The sequence below is a fragment of the Equus asinus genome, chromosome 10 (assembly GCF_041296235.1).
Source record: "Equus asinus isolate D_3611 breed Donkey chromosome 10, EquAss-T2T_v2, whole genome shotgun sequence".
Taxonomy (NCBI): Eukaryota; Metazoa; Chordata; class Mammalia; order Perissodactyla; family Equidae; genus Equus; species Equus asinus.
Genome location: NC_091799.1, coordinates 42,158,979 through 42,175,984, shown reverse-complemented (window position 1 = coordinate 42,175,984; position 17,006 = coordinate 42,158,979). Strand labels below are relative to the sequence as shown.

Here is a 17,006-nt window from a genome sequence, read left to right as displayed (position 1 = left end):
GGAGGGAGTTAGAACATAGCAGTGGGAACAATATCTTTCTTGCTTGTTGAAGTACCTCAAGTTTTGTTGTCTAGAGACAACCCAGCCCACAAGTTGTGGGAGTTATCATCAAAAACTGATGAGCGATACTGTCATTGGTCAAAAGGAAGCCAAAGTATTGAGATAACGCTATACATGAAGGTTCATCTTGTGAGTTAAATCTTATCAGATAATATTCCCACCCCTCTCTCCATCTCAATAGCTGAGATTTTGGGGTCAGTTGGATAAAGCTCTTCTCAAATTGAGATAAAGATATCTTCTCAAATTCTTAAAACAAGTTCTTTGAGGCTTGGGTAACTTCACCAATGAGGACCTCCTTGGCCCACTATTTGGATTGAATAGGAGGGAGACAAGTACTAAGAATTAATTGATATAAGCAATTTGAATCGTGTTATGCTCTCATGATTTCCAAAACATGTTCTGTCCCACATAGATGCTCTCTCTCCAAATACATACTGTGTGGCCTTGACAGGCTCTTAAAATACCAAGAATTGCAGTATTTGGGATAATAATGATTACATTTTTTTGCATTCTTACTATGTGCCAAGCTGTGCTAAGTACTCTCCATTCAAAATCTCATCTCCTGTTCACCACAGTTCTATAAGGTAGGTACTGTTACTACTCCCATTTTACACGTAAGAAAACTGAGGCACAGAGAGGTTACCCATCACCCAAGGCCATACAACCAGCACTGTCTCATGTCGACAAGCTATTAACAGTGCTTTACTTCCTGTTTCTCAACCTTCATTGCCCCTTAATAAATCTCTTGAAAAACAACCACACATTGCAGTGGTTCCTAGTCATCCAAGAGATCTTCCAAAATATATTTTGTCTTGCTTTCTTACTTTCATACAGGGATCACTAATAATTGTTCATGGATGAAAACCATAGACTGAAAGGAGCCATTGGTGCCAGGCCTCCTGTTCCACAAACTGGAGTATCTGTTGACATGAGATTCTGCCCCTGCAAGAGCATCTCTGATTGTAGAACCCAGAATCACTGGGTCCTACAACAATAGATAGGCCTTCATGCACAGCCGTGCCTCAGTGACCTCTGTACCTACCAGGAACATACCTGGAGTGGCTCCCATTTCCTTTCCTTCAAGACCCAGACAAGGAATTCTGCCCCTGTGAAATCTTCCTTGGCCTCTCTGAGTCTTCCCCAGCTGAGGTGGCAGCATGCACTTCGACAGGCACATTCGGGGCGGCTGTCTGGTATACCTGGATCCTAGGACACATGGCGGGGAGGTATTAACAGAAGGGGAGGAAAGTTAGTGATTAGGGAGGGCCTTACATGCTATTGTAAGAAGTCAGGATTTTATCTAGAAGGCAAGAGGGAACCACGGATGGGTTGTAAGTAGGGGAATTGACGTAAGCATAATACCATTTAGAAGGTCATTAAAGAAGACACATGAATAGGGGAAGAGGTAAGAGAGGAGGCAGGGAGATAAGTTAGGGTGCTATTGCAATCAAGCAGTACTCAAACCAGTGGGCCTCAGACCCTCCCAGAGAGCCTGTTAAGCACAGACTGCTGGAGCCACCCCAACTGGCTGATGCAGTGGGTCCCTGGTGGGGCCCATGAATTTGTATTTCCAAAAAGTTCTCAAGTGATGCTGATGTTACTGGTCTGGGAGCCCTGCTTGGAGAACCACGAGAACTACTGTTGTCGAGAAACAATGATGATTCGAATCCAGGATGTGACAGTGGGGTTAGGGATGAGGGGACACATTTAGGAAAAATTTAAGAGGTAGAACTTGACCATGTTGGTGATGGGGCGGAGGGAAGAAAGAGGAAGGTTTCGAGCTGGGTGACTCGGGGGGGGGGGGGGGCGGGCAAAGGGGCCGTCCGTGAGGACTTGAGGGGAAGGAGAGCCCACAAAAGTGCAGTATTCTCAGGGTTAAGGTGTCTTGCTTTACCTTGCATTGAGGGCTTCCTCTGAAAGATGACTCCATTTTTCCGCTTCAGTGACTTCTACTTTTCTAGGTATTCTATTTTATGAAGGCCTCACAATAAATTAAGTGGCTTCTGTGGATGGTTTTACATTACAAAGTAGGAATGTGTAAGGGAGAGGAATTCCAGGCGAGATGAATGAGGCTGTCAGAGGGTATGTGTGTGGGGCTACACCATGTGCTTTCTCTTTGGGCCCTGCAGCGCTGTGGTTACAGCTGCAATAGGAAATTTCCACAGACAGATTCTCCCGATGGGCTCCAATTATGAGTATTATCACTGAGCGACCACAGAAGTTGTTCACCATTTAAAAAAAGGATTAACAATAATTTATTGTTCAAATGTGGCATAATGGAAATAGTGCTTGAAAGGGGATCGTAAGTGGGAGAAGTCAGCAGCAGCAGGATTTCCCTATGTTTGCAACCAAGCAAGAAGGAAAAAGCCCCGTGCACCTTGGCTTTGAGAAAAGAACATAAATAAACCACCTGGTAAACTCTCAGCAAGGGATGGGTCCGCAGACGCAGAAGCCGCCGGTGATTTCTGACACCGAGCTCTTTTCACCCAGTCAATTCCACTGGAGGCACCACTGTGACTGCAAATGAGAAAGGATGTGCTCGTAGAAAGATGCTTGCCGGCCAGGCTGGTCATAATTCATGCTCCAGTGATGCTATGCCTGGAGGAGGGAGAATGAAACACTTATGAAAATGGCTCTTTCCCAGCCACACATCGTGTTTGTCAAAGGGAAGATGGCAAAAAAGCAGAAATCATCTCCCAAGAGAGGCCAGGCTGGTTTTGATTCTATCTGTTGATATCTTTAGGACTAGACTGCATGTGTGAGGTTTTGAAAGGGAACCCACTGAGTGGTTCATATCCTTGACTTTGCTGTTTCACTGCATCTCAAAACGTCCTACTGAAGTACCCACGGGGGTAGAAGGGATTGAACTTGATCTCCAGGGGTCGAGGTGTAACCTGAAGCATCCTCCTCAGAAGTGAGAAATTTCTTTGCAATGTCACTTTTAACTCTAAAAAAAAAAAAAAAACGCACGCACATTTTGGAGTCTATTCCATGATATCCCCATATTTGTTGCAACAGTAACAATCATCTATACCCTCCCATCGGAGGCATAAAATCAAAGAAATTCTCCCCAGATGGCACAAAGGCAATTTAACATTCTGTAATTCTTCCTGCCACTCGTTAGCAATTAGAGGCGTTTTCTGAAATTCATGGTAATTTTATCCAAGGAGAAGGGCATAGTGGTTCACTAGAAGGAATAGAATCCAAATTTTGTCAGAAACTAATGAGGTCTGTTTTGAATAAGAACATTGGCTTCATCAGCGTCTGCCCTGTGCTCACACAAGTTTTACTGACATTTCTTTTTCCAGATAATTTTAACAATGCTCAAGCTTTCTGGTGTTATCTGAGGTTGTGTGGAAAGAGCACAGGGCTGGCATTCGAAGCTCTGCCATCAGTGAGCCTCGTGCCCTCAGAAAGCCACTTCACCTTGGCTTCCTTGCCCTTTGTATGAGGTGCTTAAACTCAGTCGTCTCTAAAATCAATTCCAGCCACCAAATCCATGTTTTCAGTATAGGGAACAATATTAACTGTTTGTATGCTCTAATCGTACAAGTATTCGGTGAAAACAATTGGAAAAAGGCAGGCTCAAGTGTCCGAATTCGAGCTGTATTTGCTTCTCTCTTGAATGATGTGGCTCAGGCATAGGTCTTGAATAATATTTGTTTTTCAAGCACATATTTTTAAACAGACCTTTATTTCATGCCTGGTACTCTTCTAAGTTCTTTACCAATACAGCCTCGTTAAATCCTAACGATCTCGCTATGAGGTGGGTGCTGTTATAACCCCCATTTTACAGATAAGAGAACTGAAGCATCGAGAGGTGAATTCACATGTCCAAAGTTACACCTAGGAGAGGCAGAGCCAGGTTTTGAACCCAGGCAGTCTGGCTCCAGAGTCCCTCCCTCTAACTGCCATATTATGCTGTCTCTCCGTATAGTAATAGAGATGATATATATTTCCCTGCTACCAGGTTATGATGCAAATTGGGCCATGCAGTTATGCTCATGGCATAAAGATGAATAAGACTTGGCTGCTACCCTCTTGGAGCTCACACTTCAGTGGAGAAGAGAGACACATACATAGCAAATTACAGTTGGAATGCTTGCAGAGGCGAAAGCGAAGCTCTATGGGAGGTCAAGGAGGGAGGGACGCTGTGTGGCTAGGTGAAGATAGGGGGCAAGGTGAAGGATGCAAGGAAGTCTTTGAAGGAAGTTTGGACTAAGAATTGCAGGATGCTTATGAATTTACCAGAGAGAGAAGCGGGCATGCGTGGGTCTGGATGGGAATTCCAGCTAGAGGGAACAGAGTGCGCAGAAGTGTAGTAAGACCTTCAGTGGATCCGAAGCTTGGGGATTCCCACCCGAGCTGAGCATTGCCAGGAAGTGGGAGTGAACATTTCTGTATCGTTTAAACATTTTACATTGAGAATGTAATTCGTTTTTTTCCTGAGGAAGTTTTGCCCTGAGCTGACATCTGTTGCCAATCTTCCTCTTTTTGCTTGAGGAAGATTAGCTCTAAGCTGACATCTGTGCCAGTCTTCCTCCATTTTTATACATGGGTCGCCGCTGCAGAGTGGCCGGTGAACAGCGGTGTAGGTCTGCCCCTGGGAACTGAACCCAGGCCGCTGAAGTGGAGTGTGCCGAACTTAACCATTACGCCACAGGGCCAGCCCTGAGGACGTAATTCTTTTAAGGCACAATTATTCGCTTTTTAAAACATCAACTTTTCTCTGTTCCTTTAGAGAAATCTAAAATCCACGCTATGTACTTGGCTTCCTTAAAATATGAGCTTTGAAAATAAATCTAGGCCGTGCTACTCATTGGCTGCATGTCCCCACATTTTCTGGGCTCCAGTTTACTTTTTCATAAATTGGTGATGGTCATAACTACCCTCTGACTTGATGGAGGAAATAAATGAGACAGTGAATATAAAATACAAAGTAAGTATCAGAGCTTGACACAGAGGAGATCAAGAATATTATTTCCCATCCCTGTACCTTTGTAAAATATTGTCCCTACATATATTGGATCAAATCTTGGGAAGTTAACTTAGGTGGCTGAAGAATGCTGAGACCACAGCTTCATGGCCACAGATGAACTTGTCATTGTAGATGCTCAGCTCCTGTGGTTTTAGGATGGATGGTAAACTGGTGCTTGAGAAGAAAATATCTTAGGGAGGCTCTAATTAGCCTTCTCAGCTTGGTATGGCTTAGGGAGAAATCTTGACATACAGCCTGGAGTACTTCTTGATAACATTTCCCAATACATGCGGAACGTTCCTGAACCCCACTCAAGGAGTGACGTAGGACAAATTTCAGGGGGCTGACCCCGTGGCTGAGTGGTTAGGTTTGTGCGCTCCACTTCGGCGGCCCAGGGTTTTGCCAGTTCGGATCCTGGACGTGGACATGGCACTGCTTGTTAGGCCATGTTGAGGCGGCGTCCCACATGCCACAACTAGAAGGACCCACAGCAAAAAAATACAACTATATGTTGGGGGGATTTGGGGAGAAAGAACAGAAAAAAGAAAGACAAACTTCAGGGCAGAGTAGGACAATCTTACCTGCTCTGTTAGATCTGTGTGCACAGATCTCAGCTTTCTCATCTATAAACCAGGAACGCCCCAGGTTTCTGTGCTTGTCGACTCAGCTTCTACTGTCTTTTCCCAAGGCTGTATTGCAAAAAAGATGCATTTGATTTCCCATTTGTCATTATCCACCTATTTTTCTTTACAGTTTTTTCCAATATGCTGTTAAGAAGCACTGATATGGCCCAAGTCATCCTCACGGGGACAACTCTGTAGCCTTTCCCTGCAACCCTCCTCGTCCCCTCTAAGCTCATCTTCGCCCTGCAGCCTGAGTGATCCTGCTTAAGAGAGCCCCTCCTCAGTGGCTTCCCATGCACCAGAAGAAAATCTGGGCACTCTACCCCGCCTCACGAAGCCCTTCCAGGGTTCTTTCGGCATCATCATTTGAGAACTTGGAGCAAGACTGTGGTTGATTTTCTACCCTGTACAATAATAAGATACACAGGTTTATTTTGCTCCCAGAGTAAAGATGGTTTTATGAAGCTACATCTTCCCTGTGAAGAATCTACCGTTACATGGACAAGCAGAAGGAAGCTCTAGACACAGAAAGAAAAACATATGCATACATTTCTTTGATGCAAAATTACATGTGAAGTCCTGTATGGACAGCCTTATAGAAGATTGGCATTTAGAATAGATCACCAGAGGGTGGCTTTTGACTGTAGAAAATGTGTGTTTATGGAGTGCCAGATGTAAAGGCTGAGAATCGGAGAGCTGTATAGATTGCTCAAAGAACTGCTAAGAGCAAAACACTGCTTTGAGCTTTAGTTGATACATTGTGAAGTGTGATCTCTGAACAGGGAAGCATTCATTGAGTTCTTACCAGATACGACATAAGGAAATCGATCTTATGGGAGAGTGGAAGGCAGTGTGTCCAAAAGATGGAACAGGTGTTTTCCTGAAGGCATTCATAATTAAGGAGAGATAAAACATATGTGCACCATAAGCAGTATGAGAACCACTATAAAGAAGGGAGACTAGAAATACCAGGGCACCCAGTGTATGTGTGCTGAGGGGTAAAGACAGATGGAGAGGGATGACAGGCTCCTGGGGGAAGATTCTCACAGAAGGTCAATTCTGAGCTGGGGTTTAAATGATTCACATTGTTGTAAATGAAAAGGAGGTCATCTGGGGAGGAGACAACTGCTTGAGCAAAGGTAGTGAGGTGGATCCTAACGAAGTACATACAAGAGAAAGCTCAGAAGGACAGAAGCTGGGGGGCCATGTCGACAAAGAAAGTTGTGCTTCCTTAATGTACTGTCAAATATCTAGATAAGGACGAGAGTTCTGAAAACAAATAGAAATGTACAAGAAACGTACTAATGCTTAAAAATAAACAAGCCAATTGCTTCAAGCTTTGAGTATTTTGCAATATAATTCCTGGGAAAGAGATTCTGAGTTGCTTTGCTGACTCATTCATTTCCTCAGCATCTGCTGAGTACTATGTTCCAGGCATCGGGTTCGGTGCTCCATCCGAAAATATAAGATAAACACACATTTTTTTTGGAACAAGGAATAGTACAAAAGATAAACGAATACATACATGCCCTATTATTGGTAGTAATGCATTCATTCCCAGAATAATATGGTGCCTGTGTGAATAAAGAAGAAAGATATTTTTAGAGAGCATCTTTCCTTACTTTGGAATATGAGGACAACACCTGCCAAATCTGGCACAAAATGATAATTGCTCCCCAGCAGACATGCCCACAAACAACTGACTCAGCTATGATGGGCGATTTCAAAGCCGACGGGGGTTTCTGGGCGTCGGATTTCAGCTCTGAGCGCCTGTTGTAACCCTGTGCTAATTCCTTTAATATTTTTAGTAACTTGCAGTTGCAAGTACAAAACCGTTAATAGCAAGAGCATAAAGGACAGATTTTATGACCCCTGGAAACTAAATAGTGTGCTTCAGTTATGGAAGAATCAAGTAAAAAAATTTTGAGAATATTCATTCTCAGACCACACTTAATTAAGCTCTAATATTTCACCAAGCGACTTGGAAGAAGTAAAATGCATCTTTTATCCATTGTGTTTAGCTCATTAATGAATGATCCTCATCACTTAATAGCATGAGCTGTTAATTTATGACCCGGATCATACTTTGCTCTCTCAGCATTCATTTTTATTGAATTAATGTTTTCTCCAGGAAAAATTCTAGGGAACATATTCACATGTGAATAGGAATGCTGAACATGGGTTCTAGTTATTTAATTTTTCTTCAAATTCCTTGATTCAAGTGGAAAATTATAAAAAGCCCATATAAATAAGGATAATTAGTGAACATGAATAAAAGTAAGGATAATTACAACCAGAAACTATGAAAAGAACCATGTGACACTAGGTCTTCTCTGTCACCTTGAATGATATGCTCTGGATGATCATTCCTTCAGGTTAGAGGAAGCGTTTGGCTTTATGACAAAACTCATCCTCCTAATTAACCTCAAACTAATGCATGGTGTATTTTTGAAATTGTGGCTGAGTGCCTGTAGCAAACTTTCCTCATTTGACCCCTGTGATTTCCCATGCTAGAGTTTCTATAATCTGTGTGAAATAGGCTCATGTGCAGGAGAGGGGCGGGAAGGTCAGTGTGCACCACATATTTCACTGGCTCTCACACACTTCCTAATTGGGCATAATGATAGAAAATTGCAATGTTTAAAATAGTTAAAATAGGTTAGCAGTCTCTGACGCAGCCTTTCCAAACTTTGCATGAAAATGCCTACAAAGGTGCAAAGCAAAACTATATTATACCACCCAAGAAGACTAAAGGAAAAAGGCTTGCTGACAGAGGGTGGATTAAGAAATATCTCCTCATCTTCCCTCCGGGCACACACATGCTTTATCTTATAAAACAGACCCTATTTGAAACAAACATGATAGAAAAATATTGTGATTCCTCCTGCTCACCATCAGTCCTGTCTTAGGGACTCAGGGTCTGATTTCCCTTTCTTCACAATCAGTGATTTTTAAGATGACAAAAGTACAAAATTCCACCTCCTTATCTTTTTATATTCATTTACACAAAAGTTTACTAGAAAATAACAGAGTTGGAAGAAGGGGGCGGGTGCTGGCAGGGAAACAGTACCTCGTATAGAGGAACGAGTGAACAGATGGACCTGGGTTAGAATCTTACCTCTTCCAGTTAATAGCTGACAGGCTTTGGGAAAGGGACTTATTCTTCCTGAGCCTCAGTTTCCTCATCTGTAATACAGAGATGGTAATATTTATCTTGCTGAGTTATTGTATGGATCTGAGACATAAAGCGTCTTATACAGTGTTGGCACATGGTAGATGTTCAAGACATGGTAGTTAATAACAATAATGATGATGTTGTGTTGTTTCCAACAGGTAAAGGATTACGGTTAGGGAAGGAGACTAGAAGATATTTGCTTGTTGCATTGCATGCTGGGGAAAGTGGTTTTTAATTCATTGTATTGGTCCACATGCCAAAGATCCAGGCATGGGAGAAAGGAGACCTTCACCTCAGAATAGCAGAGCTGCCTGTTAGAAGCAAAGATTGAGTTGGTGTAACCTATTACTGACCTACAATCTAACCTACTCCCCAGCTGTAGATCTGAGTAAGAAAGATCCAGTATCCAAGTAACAAGTGGGCATGAGTAATCCACTTACCTGATTTGTGACAAATACTTCATTTAATAAATCTCACTGCATTTAAAGATAAAAGTTCAAAACTCAGCATAGGCCATTTGGAAAAAGACTATAAAACAGGGAAGAGTAAATATGATCTGGAAAACTCAGAGGAGCACATCTCTGAAAATGAAATACTGCAGGATTAAGAAGAAGATTTAAGGTAATTATTTAATATTTGGCATAAAATTTAAGAAGACTTGCGAATTGAGAAAAGAAATCGTAATTAGAGAACAGATGAGATGAAAAGCTAAGAGGATAAAATAAAGGGGAAAATGGTTATGATGAAAATAGAGTTTAAAAAAAGAAAGTGCAATAGCAGAATTGATAACATTAACAGTTTTTGAGCGTCAACAATGTGTGTTACATGTATTAACTCGTATTCAGTTCTATGAGATGGTGATTATTATTATCTCTATTTTACAGAAGAGAAAACTAAAGTACAGAGAGATCAGAAATTCACCTAAGGTCATGGAGTTGGTTAAGAGAAAAGCCCAGGGTTTGAATCCAGGTGGTCCAGGGGGTGTGCTCTTAAGTAGTGTGCCATACTGCCTTGGAGCAGTTAGAGCAGAATTAACACTACTGAAAACTGAAACAATTATGAGAAGATAAACCCAGGAGCACTCACAGAATATAGAGAAAAAGAGGACGAAATGAAAGAAATATTAGAAAGAGGAAAGATGTAGAAGACAGAGATGGATGAACACATCTAGGAATTACAGTTATTCCTGAGGGTAAACATAAAGAGAACAGGCACAATTATCAGAGTTACAATTGATGAAAATGTTCCTGGGTTGAAAAGATGTGTTTTTTCTATAGATAAAATGGGGCTCTAGTATTTCAGACAAGATTCCAAAAAGAAATCTACGCTTAAATATAGATGAACAAAGTTTTTGAAAGGAAAGGAAAATAAATTCTCAAGTATGGAGGCAAAAAAAAAAAAAGAAAGAAAAAAGAAAAAGAAAAAGGAAAAAGAAAAACCACTGGCCTTAGAGTTTTTTTCCATATCATTAAATGTCAGAAGACATTGGAAGATGTATAGAATTTTGAAGGAAAGAGGTGTGAAAGAAATTTGTACCCAGATCAGCTATCTTACATGTGATGGAGTCAACAGAAAAAAAAAACAAAACAAAATTCATGTATTCAAGGACTCAGAAAGTATTCTGCTTCTTAAATAATATTTGAAGGCATATTATAAACAACAAATAGATGAAACAAAAATAGGGAATTGGCAGTGATAAATGAAACAAAACACAGTGGCTGGCCAAACAGATAAATTGTATAAAAACCACAAAATGCAAGACTGAATCCAAATCGTTTTAACATCAGCTCATTCAGACCCACAGACAAACTGAAAAGACCACAGACAATTTTCACACTAACTCTGCACAGACTTGAGTCCCAAAGATAAGACCACTGATTGTTCCAGCAACGTGCCCAGTTATACATTCTGACCAATTCTTTCCTGGATCACACTACTTCCACCCTGAAACTCTATGACTAAGACTAGCCTCTAAAACCATGAAAGTTCCCTCCCTAATCTCCTGCTTCCTGTTAAAGGTGGTGGTGCTCTTTTTTGCTCGGCAAGTTTAATAAAACCCAGCTTTATATATGATCAACAGGCTTCTTGGGTGTCTATGTGGGGGTGTGGAAAGTCTGGTAGTGAGCACTGGAATATATTAAGCACAGCAGATCAGATTACAAAGCTGAATGGAAATGTCAAAATAGTTTTCATGTAAACAAACGTAAGGAAGGTAAAAATGGTAACAGAAAAAAATATGAAGAATGGAAAGTTAGAAAAGTAAGCAGTATGTAAAATTATGCTAACTATTTTATTTTAAACATAGTGGACTCTAAATATAGTTATTCATTTTGATTTGTATAGCTAGAGAAATGCCAGTTTAAAATATTTTTTAAATGTAAATGTAACTAATGGACTATGAGTAGATCAGTGCTTCCAAAACACTAGTGAAAATCTAGTAAAGCCACATTCCAGTTATAATAGTAAATGAAAATGGGTAAAATCTCTATTAAAAGACTAAGATTCTTGGATTTCATACAACACTATTGTCTAAGTACTGTGTCTATAACAAATACACACAATTAAAAATTGACATTAAAGCTGAAAGCAGAAAAACAGAGAAAAATATACTTTGTAAATAAAAATAAAAAGTTTGTAATATTATCAGACAACTTAAATATCTGATCAAAAAGGTTAATTTTATTAATAAAGAGAATTTCTAAATAAAGTTTTAGCTATCATGGCGTTTTATGTGCTGGATAGAAATGATTAAAGTGAAATTTGCATTTCCCCATTAGATTGGCACAGATTTAAAAGACATTTAATACCCAGTGTTAATACATGGTGATGTGACTGTACATAGACAGGAACTCTCAATATTTATGTGGAAGTAGGACTTGGAATCAACTTTCACAAGATTCTCCAGCAGTATCTATAAAGAGTCTGAACAGTATGTATACACATTGACCCACTGATTCCACATCTAACAATTTTGCAAAGATGAGCATAAAGGATATATATTGCAAAGTTATATATGGTAGCAAAAAATGGGTAGCCATCTCACTCTCCAACATCCGGGATTGGTTAAAGAAAGTGTAGAACATTCACATATGGAATATAATGCAGTCATTTACAACACTGTTATGGTACACATACCTTAGACAACACCAGGTAATAGAACCAGGACTTTATTCCTTAGAAACTGGACCTAGATAAATGTAATTTCTTATATTTGCATGGAAAGAAACTCACAATATATAATTAATGAAAATAAGTTTCATGCAGTATGAAATATGTAATACAGTTGTGTGTTTGTGTGTGTGCATAGAAAAGAAGAATGGAAGGATATACACCAGAATGAAAATAGTGGTTATACCTGGATAGTGAGACTAGAGCGGCTTTCACTTTCTTCTATGTGCTTTTTATATATTATGATTTTTAACATAATGAAAAGATTTTACTTTAATAATCCACAAAACACTATACAGCTATTTCCTTTAAAGAAGTCCTTTCCCAAGATCATTAGAGGGAGACTTGAAAACACTTATAAACACCCCAAATCCTTGAATAAGGAGTTATATCAAATGCTACAAATTATTTTCCAAATATTGAGGAAAACCTTGCAAAAGAGTGATAAGTTAGAAAGGTGTTCCCCAATAAAATATTACAATGTTTTAAAAATCAGAACTTGCAGATGAAACAGTGCTAATGAGAGATATTGATGGAACAGAAGGAAGAATCCTGAAACAGACCCGTGTGACAAAGGTTATATTTAAAATCAGTGGGAAAAGGATGAATGTGTCATAAATCATGCTGGACAGCAGACTAAACAATTTGGGAAACAGTTATCTCATACCACATCAAAATAAATTCCACCTGAATTAGAGATATAAATGTTTAAAAAGAACTGAAGTAAATAGCATACAGAATAAGTAAATAAATGTAGAAAAGCTGAAGTAAATATAAGTGACTGTATCTTTATCTCTGTACCATCTGGAAGTATGAAATCTAAGTATGCCACCACAGGCAGAAGCCATAAATTATAAGATGGAAGGTTTTGGTACATAAAGAGTAAAATGTTCTTTATGTCAGAAACACCATAAATAAAAATAAAAGGCAGATGCATGAGTGATGTATTGCTTTTATAATCTGTGTTTGTAATTTTCCTACAATGAAAACGGTACTTAGTGGTCTCTAAGAGGACCAGATGTACAGATGATGACAGAGAGGCAGAGCATGGAGGGTAAGGGGACTTCGGTGCCAGACAACCTCTGTTCCAATCCCGAATACTTCCTGTGTGACATTGGACAATTTAACTGAACCTCTCTGTTCCTTAGTTCCTTTATCTTTGCAATGAGGAGAGAACCTATCTCAGAGCTGTAAGGATTCAATGTGTTAATATATACGCATGGCTCTTAAAACAGTGCCTTTTATATAGTGAGCACTCTAAGTAATAGCTATTATTCTCTAAGACCGTTCCTAGTTCCAACACACTACAATCCTGTGGAGGACTAAAGAGTGAATGGGGGCTAGGAGCAAACTACTCCTTTCCCAGTAGAATAATTGACTTCAGAAAAGGGTAACAGATCCTAATGAACTGTGCTTTTAGTTCAAGGTTTGAAAGAATCCTGTGGTTCTAGGCACTGGTCAAATGGGATCAGTTGATCAGACTAAAATTACATTACTGACATAGAAGAGAAAACAGAACAAAATCCAGCATGTCCCTTTTACTATCTGCCTAAGCAAAGAAAATGTGTGACATGATAGTACAAATGTGGGAGGGAGTAGGGGAGGAGGCAAGTTTTCTTTGTTTGTTCCAATACACGGACGGTAAATGCAATTACAATTTTCCTCTAATTTTCTTCTCTACGTGAAAGCTGAAATTCTGGATATATCTGCCACAAATGATTTTTTTTTCCAACTTGGTCTTTTATTTCCTGTTTGACTCTGTGGCAGTGTTGATGAGTTGCCTCTTTGTTTCTCAACGGTTGCCCACGTGACACACACCTACCAGAGCTGAGATGAAAATAATAGATGTGCTGAGGCGAGGACGAGCAATTGTAAACCTGCCATAAATCCACATGATATCTGCAGCAGGGAGAAGAGAAGGAGCAATTAACTGAAATACAGCTGTTTTGAATTGTTCGGAAAGAAAAATACAACCAAAATATATACTGGGTTTGGAAGCTTCCCCCTTTTTTCTTTTAAAATTATTATGTTCTTTTCTTAGGACAAAAGCAACATATGCTAGTTGAAGAGAAGAAAGGAAATACAGACAAGAAAAATAGCATGACGTATAATCCCAGCCCCCAGTCTTGTAGAGAATTAAAGAATGAATGGATACAAGGGGTAAACTACTCTTTTAAGAGCAAGACGTTTTGGTGTATCTCTCTCTGATCTTTTACTACATATTTTTGCAAAAATGTAGTCAAATTATACTTGATATTTTATACTTCTTTTTTTACTTAATATATTACAAAAGTACCAATAGAACTGTTAAACATTTATGAACCAAATTTTAATAGTGACATAAAATTCTATTATAAAAATCATAATTTATTTTACCTATCTCCTGATTTTGGACATTTAGATTATCCCTATGTCGTGACTATTGTTGTACAGAAATCTTTGGGCACATGAGCTAGAGTTATTCCCTTGGCATAAATTCTTAGAAGTTAAATTGCTAGGTCAAAGTTTATGTATATTTTGAGAAACTTGATACTTTGCCAAATTGTTCTAAAGAAAGATACTATCAATTTATGATGTACATTTATATACCAGCCTGTATGAGAATGCCCATGGACCCTGAACTCACCTCCTCCCATGGACACAACAAATTTACAACTACTCTTGGAACAATTACCTCTGAGAGAGAACTGAAAACTGGATGAAAAGAATGCCTACAATGAGGGACAGCGCTGACTGAGGTGGAAGAGGAAGAAATTCCTTTCTGGAGAGGGAAGAGCTACCCTTGAGCTGTGGTGCTTCACAGCCAGCAGGGAGCAATCTTAAGGTATGAATCTTTTCCTGGAGGAGTGGAGGATCTGAGTGGGAGAGCTATGCCACAATAAGCAGCTTTTGGACTCAGCACAACCAAGATGAGTGCCATAAAATCTGGCTTTGCTGGCATTTAACAACAATGGAGAATACCCTCAGAAAAGCTATCAGACATAAGGGGAAAGAAAAGCCTGCTTTTAAAGCACCCATGCACAAATTCACCCATTTCAGAAAGCAACCTAAAATCACCAGAAGGAAAGCTGCACAGTCCTTTGGTAAAAAGAGACTCACTTGGTAGGCTTTGGGAACATCTTGGCAAGAAGTGAGACCTCCCCAGGCTGGGACCACCTCCCCAGGGACTGAGACATTGGTGGTGGCCATTATTGTGACCTAGTACAGGCATTCTGACACAGATGCTGCAAGATGCCATTGGAGTTCTTCCCCTGGCCTGTTAGCACAAGAGTCTGCCCCACCCACTAGAGCATGAATTTAATCCAGCCCAGCCAGGGCAGGGAGCTCACCCTAGGGACTAGCCCCACCCAAGAGCAAGCCCTTGGACAACTTGTGGGCCCACATAGGTGGGGTGTGTGGGACCTCTGTAGTTAGGCTAGTTGGTCTACTGCATTGGATCAGGACATGCGCAAGGGGCAGGACTGTGTTGATGGGGTGTGTGAGCCTGGGGGCAGGGGGGCTTGTCAGCTGCAGTAGACTTGTACTTCTCAATGAGCCACGTGGGGGATAAGCCCCACCTTCCAATGTCTGAAACAATTGTGTGCTGCCACACCTGGGGCTGGCCTCACCTAGTTGCATCCCTGAAAGAGCTGAAAACAGCTTTGCAGGCCAGAGGCCTAAAGCAGTTGTAAGCCCTGGAGCCTAGCAACCAGCCATGCTGGGGGCCTACTCACTTAACAGAAAAAATGCAGGAGGAATGTGCTATTAGACCTTACAACCAACTGTGCTGGGCCTCCCCATGCCTGATAAAGTAACTGAAGGGTCCATAGCAGCCACACACAGCTGAGAACTACAACCAGCTGGCCAGGGGGACAGCCTAGTCTTTTGGGCACCTGCAGCAAGAACAATGCTGCCACGACAGAAGGACACACATACCCTGCACAGGGGACACTCCTGGAACATTTGGAACTGGTGATGAGAGGGAAGCATACTGCTGGGCCTCATAGGCATCTCTTACATAAGGTCACCTCTCCAAGATCGAGAGAGGTAGCTAATTTACCTAATGCATAGATATAAGCACAGAGAAAGAGGCAAAATGAGGAGACAAAGGGATATGTTCCAAATAAAGGAACAGGATAAATCCTAAGAAAAAGAACTAAACGAAACAGAGATAAACAATCTAACACCAAAATGTACAAACTAAGAGTCATAAGGATGCTCACTGATCTTGGGAGAAGAATGGATGAATTCAGGGAGAATTCAACAAAGATTTGGAAAATATAAAAAAGAACCAATTGAAAATGAAGAATACAATAATGTAAATAAAATATTCACTAAAGGGACTCAACCGCAGAGCAGATGATACAGAAGAATGGATCAGTGAGCTGGATGAAAGACTAGAGGAAATCACCCAAGCTGAACAGGTAAAAGAAAAAAGAATAGAAAAGAATGAGGACAGTCTAAGGGACCTCTGGGACAATGTCAAGTACACTAACATCTGTATTATTGCCATCCCAGAAGGAGAAGAGAGAGACAAAGGGGCAGAGAATCTATTTGAAGAAATAATAGCTGAAAACTTTCCTAACCTAAGGAAGGAAACAGATCCAAGTACAGGAAGCAGAAAGAGCACCAAATAAGATAAACCCAAAGAGGCCCACACCAAGACATATTATAATTAAAATGTCAAGAGTTAAAGATAAAGAGAGAATCCTAAAAGCTGCAAAAGAAAGGCAACAAGTTACATACAAAGTCTACCCATAAGCCTATCAGCTGACTTCTAAGCAGAAACTTTACAGGCTAGAAGGGAATGACATGATATATTTAAAGTGCTGAGAGGAAAAAACCTACAGGCAAGAATACTCTACCTGGCAAGGTTATCATTCAGAATGGAAGGAGAGATAAAGAGTTTCCCAGACCAGCAAAAACTAAGGGAGTTTATCACCAATAAACCAGCCTTATGAAAAATGCTAAAGGGACTTATTTAAGTGGAAGAGAAAAGGAATAAGAATATTCTTATTCTTAT

The 17,006-nt window shown here is 40.3% G+C and overlaps 1 long non-coding RNA gene across 2 annotated transcripts in view; it reads left to right on the top strand.

Annotated features, from left to right (window-relative positions):
• Positions 1-6,995, top strand: part of LOC123289357 (uncharacterized) — a 55,768-nt gene extending 48,773 nt beyond the window's left edge. For both annotated transcript variants that reach the window (XR_011506311.1, XR_011506312.1), the window contains exon 4: positions 5,792-6,995. This is a non-coding gene — a long non-coding RNA (uncharacterized lncRNA). The remainder of the gene's footprint in view (positions 1-5,791) is intronic.
• The last annotated feature ends 10,011 nt before the right edge of the window (positions 6,996-17,006 follow it).